The sequence below is a fragment of the Anguilla rostrata genome, unplaced genomic scaffold, assembly GCF_018555375.3.
Source record: "Anguilla rostrata isolate EN2019 unplaced genomic scaffold, ASM1855537v3 scaf0354, whole genome shotgun sequence".
NCBI classification, from domain to species: Eukaryota; Metazoa; Chordata; class Actinopteri; order Anguilliformes; family Anguillidae; genus Anguilla; species Anguilla rostrata.
The window spans coordinates 1-8,321 of record NW_026985880.1 but is presented as its reverse complement, the minus strand read 5'-3'; the positions used below and the strand labels follow the sequence as shown (position 1 = coordinate 8,321).

Genomic DNA, 8,321 nt, shown 5'->3' with positions numbered 1-8,321 from the left:
GGTCTGAAACATACGATGAAACATAAGTCGGGAACAAACACAAGACAGAACAAACGCAAGTCGGGAACAAACACAAGCAGGCAGGTACATGTAAGTCAGGTAACAAACACAAGAAGGCAGGTACATGAAAGTCAGGAGACAAACACAACTCGGGGACAAACACAAGTGAGAACAAACGCAGGCAGGTAAATAAAGTTTGCAACAGAGATTGGAAACAAACACAAGGAACCAGCACCCGAGTCAAGGGAACAGAGAACTTAAATAGACAGGGGTAACAAGACACAGGTGAACTCAAAAAACAATCAAACCAGAAGGAGGGGATAAGACACAGGTGGGAACAATGATGGGATAACGAGACAATAGAAACAATCATACAATTAACAGGAGGGGAGCAGGACACAAAACAGAAGTGCCGCCATCTGGCGGCCCAACAAGGGAAACACAGACAGGAACACAGGACCATGACAATAACCACAACAGCCATAGACACTCAGCCCTTAAAAACATTAATTTCTGTACATTCTGACCCCATTTCAACAGACAGAATTCATAAACAACTTCACACGTCCACACAATAAAGCCCCAAACTAAGGGGATTTTGCGTTTTCTCCTTCTCCTCCTTCCTGCCGCCTAGCCTACAAACAAAATGTCTCCCCATTGGACATTTTACCAACACCAGCCAATCCTTCTCCAACACGATCCAATCAAAATCTCACATACACATGCAAAATAGACATATCTTTTTACTCTAAAACATTTCCTGTCTCAACAGCTAGTTCCTTTGTGGCCGAGTGGTCAATGTCATGGTCTATAGATCGCAGGGACCCTGGTTCATGCCCTGCCGGAAGCAAGTTTCTGAACTGTGCTTTTTTGCTCACTAATATTTGCCTATTACTTATCAACAATTGCTTTTGCACCAAATCTACCCAGCTTTCACCGAACGTATACACTGCATTATGATGTACCATCTGCACGTTCACTTAATCGGCTACAATATCTTCTGTAAAACCACGGACAGGTTTGACCAAAAAATTTCACGCATTGAACAGCTATGTCATGGTGGCGCACTGCCAAAGTTACAGAGTATAAAGGTTGGAACACAACCAGAGAGTCAGTTAGAGGGGAGGACACCAAAATCAGATGCCCTCCTTATCTCTAGATTGCAGTGTTTGAAACAGTGCCTGTTTGTAGACAGTTACACAGAGGGAATAAGAACACAGTGCTGTTTGTACAGTTACACAGAGAGGACGGACTAAACAGCGCAGGTATACACACTTTATTGATGGCTGGGGTTGCGCTGTGTTATAGCGTGTGCTGCACGCACACCCAGTGCTGTCAGAAAAAAGAGGCCAATCAATCCTCCGGCCACTGATAGCATGATCTGGGCTCCAGGCCCTGCAAGGAGTGAGAAAAGCAACCAATCACACAACACATTCTAATTCATTCTACTACAATCACACAACACATTCTAATTCATTCTGTACAATCACAGAACACATTCTAATTCATTCTACTACAATCACGCAGCACATTCTAATTCATTCTACTACAATCACACAACACATTCTAATTCAGCCTTGAACAGTCTAAACAACAATCAATCACAACACCACATTCCAATTCAGTCTAGAACAGTCTAAACAACAATCAATCACAACACACATTCTAATTCAGTCTAGAACAGTCTAAACAACAATCAATCACAACACAGAATCTACCAGCCCCCCCCCGCCCCGCCCAAAATGATTTCTTTTCATGGGGCCGAAAATCCCTGGCCGCGCCCCTGTGGAAAAGTGCTATATAAATGCAATGATTCATTCAGTCATTCATTATTTGGCTATTTAATGTAAATATCTGAAAGCCCACCTATTCAACTACTTAACTACTTATTCTATTTTAAATAAACAGTACAAACCCTTCTCTTTTCGTATGCAAGTTGAGGCATGCAGCCCATCAGTGACATCTGATTGAACCATAGCTGTAACTAGCCACGTGACGCTAGTTGAAAACATGTTCCAAGTACCCAAATAGTGAATTGTAAATATTACCGCTTTTACCAGAACCACTACTTCTGCTTTTGTAGCAGAAACAATAATAATAAACTACAATATGCACACATGTATGCACTCAGTCACAGTCACTCACTACCTCACTCACTCACACACACACTCACAGTCACTCATTAACTTACACAATCATGCATTAACTCACAAACTCACACACTCACACACACTCACACTCTCTGACACACACACACTCATACTCGCTCTCACACACACACATACGCACACACACACTAGCACTCACTCTCTCACACACACACACACACACACACACTCACACTCTCTCTCACACACACACACACACACGCGCTCTCTTTCTCTCTCTCACACACACACACACACACACACACACACACAGCAGTATACTCCATTTGTCAGTAGCATTCCACTCACAGTTTGTCAGTTTCCTCTTTGCTGCAGAGATGGGTCCTGCTGAAAGAATAGCTGTGAGTTTGTCCGGTAGATCTCTTCTCACCTTTTGGTTTTGCCTGGGAGAGCAGTTCTGTACAGATACATACAGGGGGAATGTTTAACCAGCATGTGAACAAACATGTAGGATGATTGCGGAAATATTCTCCACATTCTCTAACATTCAAGATTTGTAAACCTTGTGCTAACGGAAGATTTAATATATAATTATGCAGCACGCAGAAAGTAGAAGTGGAGGAACTTGTGTGAGGTGGGTTTGTTCCCATTCTTCAGAAAAGTCTATGAGAACTCACTGAGACAACTAGATTAAGTGAAAGGACTGAATTGCGTGCATCAGAAAAACAGTGAGCAATATAAATATCTAGATAATAAAAATAAACATTGAACTGAGAAGAATGACTGAAAAATACCTGTTATTTGGTCACCACATATTGAACACTCAAAACGGTTGGCTTATGCAATGATGATGGTTTTAGTGTGAACATGCATTATATGGTCTTTTTAAATTGAGGTCTATCCATTCATGTATTGACTGTTTATCAATGATAGTAACATTACATGACATTACATTTATTTGGCTTTTATTCAAAGCAACGTTCAGTAAGTGCATACCAAAGGTTTTTATTAATATTGTGTAATGTAAACAATGCTTCAGTAAAGGTGTGTCTGACAGATTTGTAAAGATGAGGCTGTCCATGCAGTGACGAGGAGCTCGGGCATGCTGTGACCTGTCAAACACATCCATCGCATAAGCCCTACTCAAAGCCCAGCCTAGGTAGGCTGGCTGGTCCCTCTACTCAAACCACCTGAGATGAGCGGCGGCCTCTTACTCAAAGCCCAGCCTGAGGATGAGGCAGCTGGGTCCCTCTTACTCAAAGCCCAGCCTGAGGAGGAGGCGGCTGGGTCCCTCTTACTCAAAGCCCAGCCTGAGGATGAAGCGCCTGGGTCCCTCTTACTCAAAGCCCAGCCTGAGGAGGCGGCGGCTGGGTCCCTCTTACTCAAAGCCCAGCCTGAGGAGGAGGCAGCTGGGTCCCTCTTACTCAAAGCCAGCCATGGTGGGATTCATGGGCGTGTGGCAGCAGGAGTCTACCATTTGTCCACCTGGGGGAAAAAAATGGGCCAAGCCCAAAATGGCAACATATTAAGCTTTTAATGGTCTTAACAACAAAACATTGGTCAGAAAATTATCAAGAATTAAACAAATTAAACAGGAGGTCACATCTGAGACCTCCTGTGCCACCATTTGCTTGTTTACTTTTGCTGCAGTGTTTGGGGAAAAGCTAGAAACAGGGAAATTCACTTATATAGTCTTCTTGTACGCAAAAGTAAAATCATGATAATGATTCAAATGTTTGATGTAAAATTCAAACTAACACATGTCTGGGTGTACAAAAGTTTCCAAAAATATCTTCTGGGATGTTTTTTTTTCTCTTAAAAGATTAGTCATTATTTGGTTATCTGCCACACCTGATGCAGCCCATCAAGGGCCTGATAACAAGCTCAGAAATGGAACCAGGATTGATAGTGCAGGGAGAGATCTACAGTATGCAGTGTTGTGAGTCCCACAGTAAAGGGGCGAGAACATCTGCTCCAAAAAAAGCAAAATATCATGCAGGGGTTGCGGTCAGAACCCGCATAGCTGGTCTTCATCAGGGCAACTGTAGCTATTCTGAAATTTACAAGGCCCTGAAGGCAGAGGAAATCCCTATTTCTCTATCAGCTATTAAGAGAATAGGTCAACGCTTTGAACCAACAGGTAATGTTGCCAGAAAGAAAGGATCTGGAAGGCCCAAAGCCTCATCATGCAGGGATGACCACCTGCTGAAATTTATAGTTCTCAAAGACAGGAAAAAAAAGCCTACAAAAACTGTCATCAAAATTCAAGACCTCAGAAAACAAGACTCTTTCGAGAAGAACAATAACCAGAAGGTTATCTAATGCAGGTTGTGTGTATAGAAGATGTGTTAAAAGGCCATTGCTGTCTCAGAAAAACATCAAAGACAGAATTAAGTTTTTGGCAGAATATGGAAAGTTTGATTCAGAATGGTTCAGCAGAGTTGTGTGGAGTGATGAATCATGTTTTGAGTTGCATGGTGATGCTCCAGAGAGGTGTCTTCAAAGATCTGGTGAGAAATACAATAGTGAATGCATCTCTACCACAGTTAAGCATGGAGGAAGAGGTGTCATGGTGTCGGGAGCCTTTTCAGCTGCTGGTTCTGGTGAGCTGCTTCACTGTGAAAAGTCAATTAACGCTTTGGAATACAGGAGAATATTGCAGAAAGGCTTGCTTCCCACAACTGAAAAGTTGTTTTCTAAAGAGGAACGATCAGATATTGAAAAATAACAAGACAATGCTCCTGCCCACACTGCAAAGACCACCAAAAAGTGGCTTGAGAACAAGTCCATCAGGCTCATGTTTTGGCCTGGTCCAAATTTGAACCCTATAGAGAATATTTGATCTCGCATTAAAACACAAACTAACCGGGAAACAGTTTTCCACTACTCATCAACTGTTTGAAGCCCTCAACATTGAATGGAACAACATTGACTCTTCTTTCTGTAAAAAGATGTCCGCAAGTTTACCCACAAGGCTTAAACATTTAAAGAAATCAAAGGGAAAAGCTCTCTCATAATAAGGTACTTTATCTATTTGTTTCATTCTTGCTAATTTCCTGACCAATGATTTGTTGTTAAGACCATTAAAAGCTTACTATTTTGCCATTTTGGGCTTGGCCCATTTGTTTTGCCCAGAAGTGTACAGATTGCAGTGGTGGGAAGTTACCATTGTGTACAGATTGCAGTGGTGGGGAGTTACCGTTGTGTACAGATTGCAGTGGTGGGAAGTTACCATTGTGTGCAGATTGCAGTGGTGAGGAGTTACCATTGTGTGCAGTTTGCAGTGGTGGGGAGTTACCGTTGTGTACAGATTGCAGTGGTGGGGAGTTACCATTGTGTACAGATTGCAGTGGTGGGGAGTTACCATTGTGTACAGATTGCAGTGGTGGGGAGTTACCATTGTGTACAGATTGCAGTGGTGGGGAGTTACCATTGTGTACAGTTTGCAGTGGTGGGGAGTTACCATTGTGTACAGATTGCAGTGGTGGGGAGTTACCGTTGTGCAGTTCTCATCTTGGCTGCATATTCTGCTCAGGCAGTGAAGGTAGATGTGGGAGTGGTCAGACATGGTGAACATCTGAATGGAGAACCTCTTCCTTTGAGGGGAACTGCTCTGGAGGTACCAGCGGAAGGTTCTGTCGTTTGGGCAGCTGAAAGGATAATGGGCTGTGTGCCTAATTAAAGCCTTTCACACACATCCAAGCGTCCTGTATTACTGTCATTTACCTCCACCCCCTTTAGAACAAAATCCCCCATCACACTCATTGAAATCTATTAGGAGCACAACACACTTACTTTAATGACAATATAGCTTCAAAGAACAATTAACAGGGGCGGAGTGTGGCACAGTGGGTAAGGAACTGGGCTGGTAACCGAAAGGTCGCCGGTTCAATTCCCAGGTAAGGACAATGCCGTTGTACCCTTGAGCAAGGTACTTAACCTGCATTGCTTCAGTATACATCCAGCTGTATAAATGGATACAATGTAAAATGCTATGTAAAAAGTTGTGTAAGTCGCTCTGGATAAGAGCGTCTGCTAAATGCCTGTAATGTAATGTAAAGGGGCCAAGAGCCAGTAGCCTAATTAAAGCTAGCAGTCTTTCTACATATGACGACAAAATATTTAGAATATGGCCCAATGTGTGAATACCAGCCGAAACGTGAGGCTATCATGTTCATTAGCACTCTGGCACCACCTCCAGAGTCTGGGGTTAAAACACTATTGTTTGTGAAGCAGAATTTCATTTTGAGGATTGTATCAGTTATAGTGCATCTATGAGATCAATTTATGTAATCTTCTGTATATTGTGTCTCAGATCATAGATTCATGTTTCATGAATACAGGCCTAATGTCTGGGTGGTATTATAATGCAATAATAAGAGCAATACTGCTAATGTAATTAGTGTTTCCCATACGACCTTCAGTTTAATACGTTGTGTAGGATTATGCATACCACATTTTGCTCTGAAGTGTATCTTTCATCATTTCATATTTGGAGCATTTGCTAGAATGCATGACCATATATTTGGATTGGGCTAACTCTGATTTAGAGCTAGAACCATGATGTATGTGCAAATGTAAATTCTGTGTTTCATCAGAAAGTCACCCCATTTGGCAGGTTCATACCATGCCATGGCTTTTTTCCACACACAGCAAGTTTATACATTTTTGTAAGTTATTCAAGACCATATGCACAACATGTTGTATACCAAACCTTCAATATCAACTTTGATTGTTTAGTGTTTTTTTATGGGGCGACATAGCTCAGGAGGTAAGAGCGTTTGTCTGGCAGTCGGAGGGTTGCCGGTTCGATCCCCTGCTCTGGGTGTGTTGAAGTGTCCCTGAGCAAGACACCTAACCCCTAATTGCTCCCAACGAGCAAGTCGGATAATAAGCCATCTACCGTCACCCTAATGAGCCATCTACCGTCACCCTAATAAGCCATTTACCGTCACCCTAATGAGCCATCTACCGTCGCCCTAATGAGCCATCTACCGTCACCCTAATGAGCCATCTACCGTCACCCTAATAAGCCATCTGCCGTCACCCTAATGAGCCATCTACCGTCACCCTAATAAGCCATCTACCGTCACCCTAATAAGCCATCTACCGTCGCCCTAATAAGCCATCTACCGTCACCCTAATGAGCCATCTACCGTCACCCTAATAAGCCATCTACCGTCACCATAATGAGCCATCTACCGTCGCCCTAATAAGCCATCTACCGTCACCCTAATGAGCCATCTACCGTCACCCTAATGAGCCATCTACCGTCACCCTAATGAGCCATCTACCGTCACCCTAACGAGCCATCTACCGTCACCCTAATGAGCCATCTACCGTCACCCTAATGAGCCATCTACCGTCACCCTAATAAGCCATCTACCGTCACCCTAATAAGCCATCTACCGTCACCCTAATGAGCCATCTACCGTCACCCTAATGAGCCATCTACCGTCACCCTAATGAGCCATCTACCGTCACCCTAATGAGCCATCTACCGTCACACTAATAGCCATCTACCGTCACCTAATAAGCCATCTACCGTCACCGCTCACACTAATGAGCCATCTACCGTCACACTAATGAGCCATCTACCGTCACCCTAACAAGCCATCTACCGTCACCCTAATAAGCCATCTACCACTGCGAAGTTTATTAAAAGGCAAAAATTCCCAAACACAGAAAGAGAAATAATAAAACCAGAAATTGCAACCAAAATATAATATGAAGAATAATATAATATTAAAAAACAAACGCCATTAAATTACCCAGGTTCATGTTTTTGGTATAAAGAGTGCAATCCTAATGTTATCTGTAATAGGGCTATTCAACTGGCAGCCTGGGCATCAAATGCAACCTACCACTGATGCACTCTTGGGCCTCCAAACTAAAGCCTTTTTATAAGGCATCTACTGTTATCACACATGTACAATAAAAACTTATTCATACACTGTTTTAAAAGTACATGTTAATGAGACAAATACTACACATGCACAGAGCTTGAGGCACTGGAAACTAATTAATTATGATTACAATGAGGCAGCATCAACCCAACAATTGAATCACAGACAAAACGTAAAGGAAAAAACAGAACTCACCCCCTCACCCCCCGCCTCCCCTCAGGAGCAGAGAACTCATGACCCTGAGGAACAGATAAATAATCCCCACCCCCCTCAGGAACACAGAACTCAACCCCACCTCCACCCCCCC

The 8,321-nt window shown here is 43.0% G+C and overlaps 1 long non-coding RNA gene across 1 annotated transcript; it reads right to left on the bottom strand.

The window, feature by feature from the left end:
• Window positions 1–1,261: 1,261 nt before the first annotated feature.
• On the bottom strand, window positions 1,262–5,778 carry LOC135246461 (uncharacterized). Its single transcript, XR_010327698.1, has 3 exons — window positions 5,605–5,778; window positions 2,457–2,565; window positions 1,262–1,395 (listed from the first exon to the last, which is right to left on the bottom strand). It is a non-coding gene; the product is annotated as an uncharacterized LOC135246461 (long non-coding RNA).
• Window positions 5,779–8,321: the final 2,543 nt, after the last annotated feature.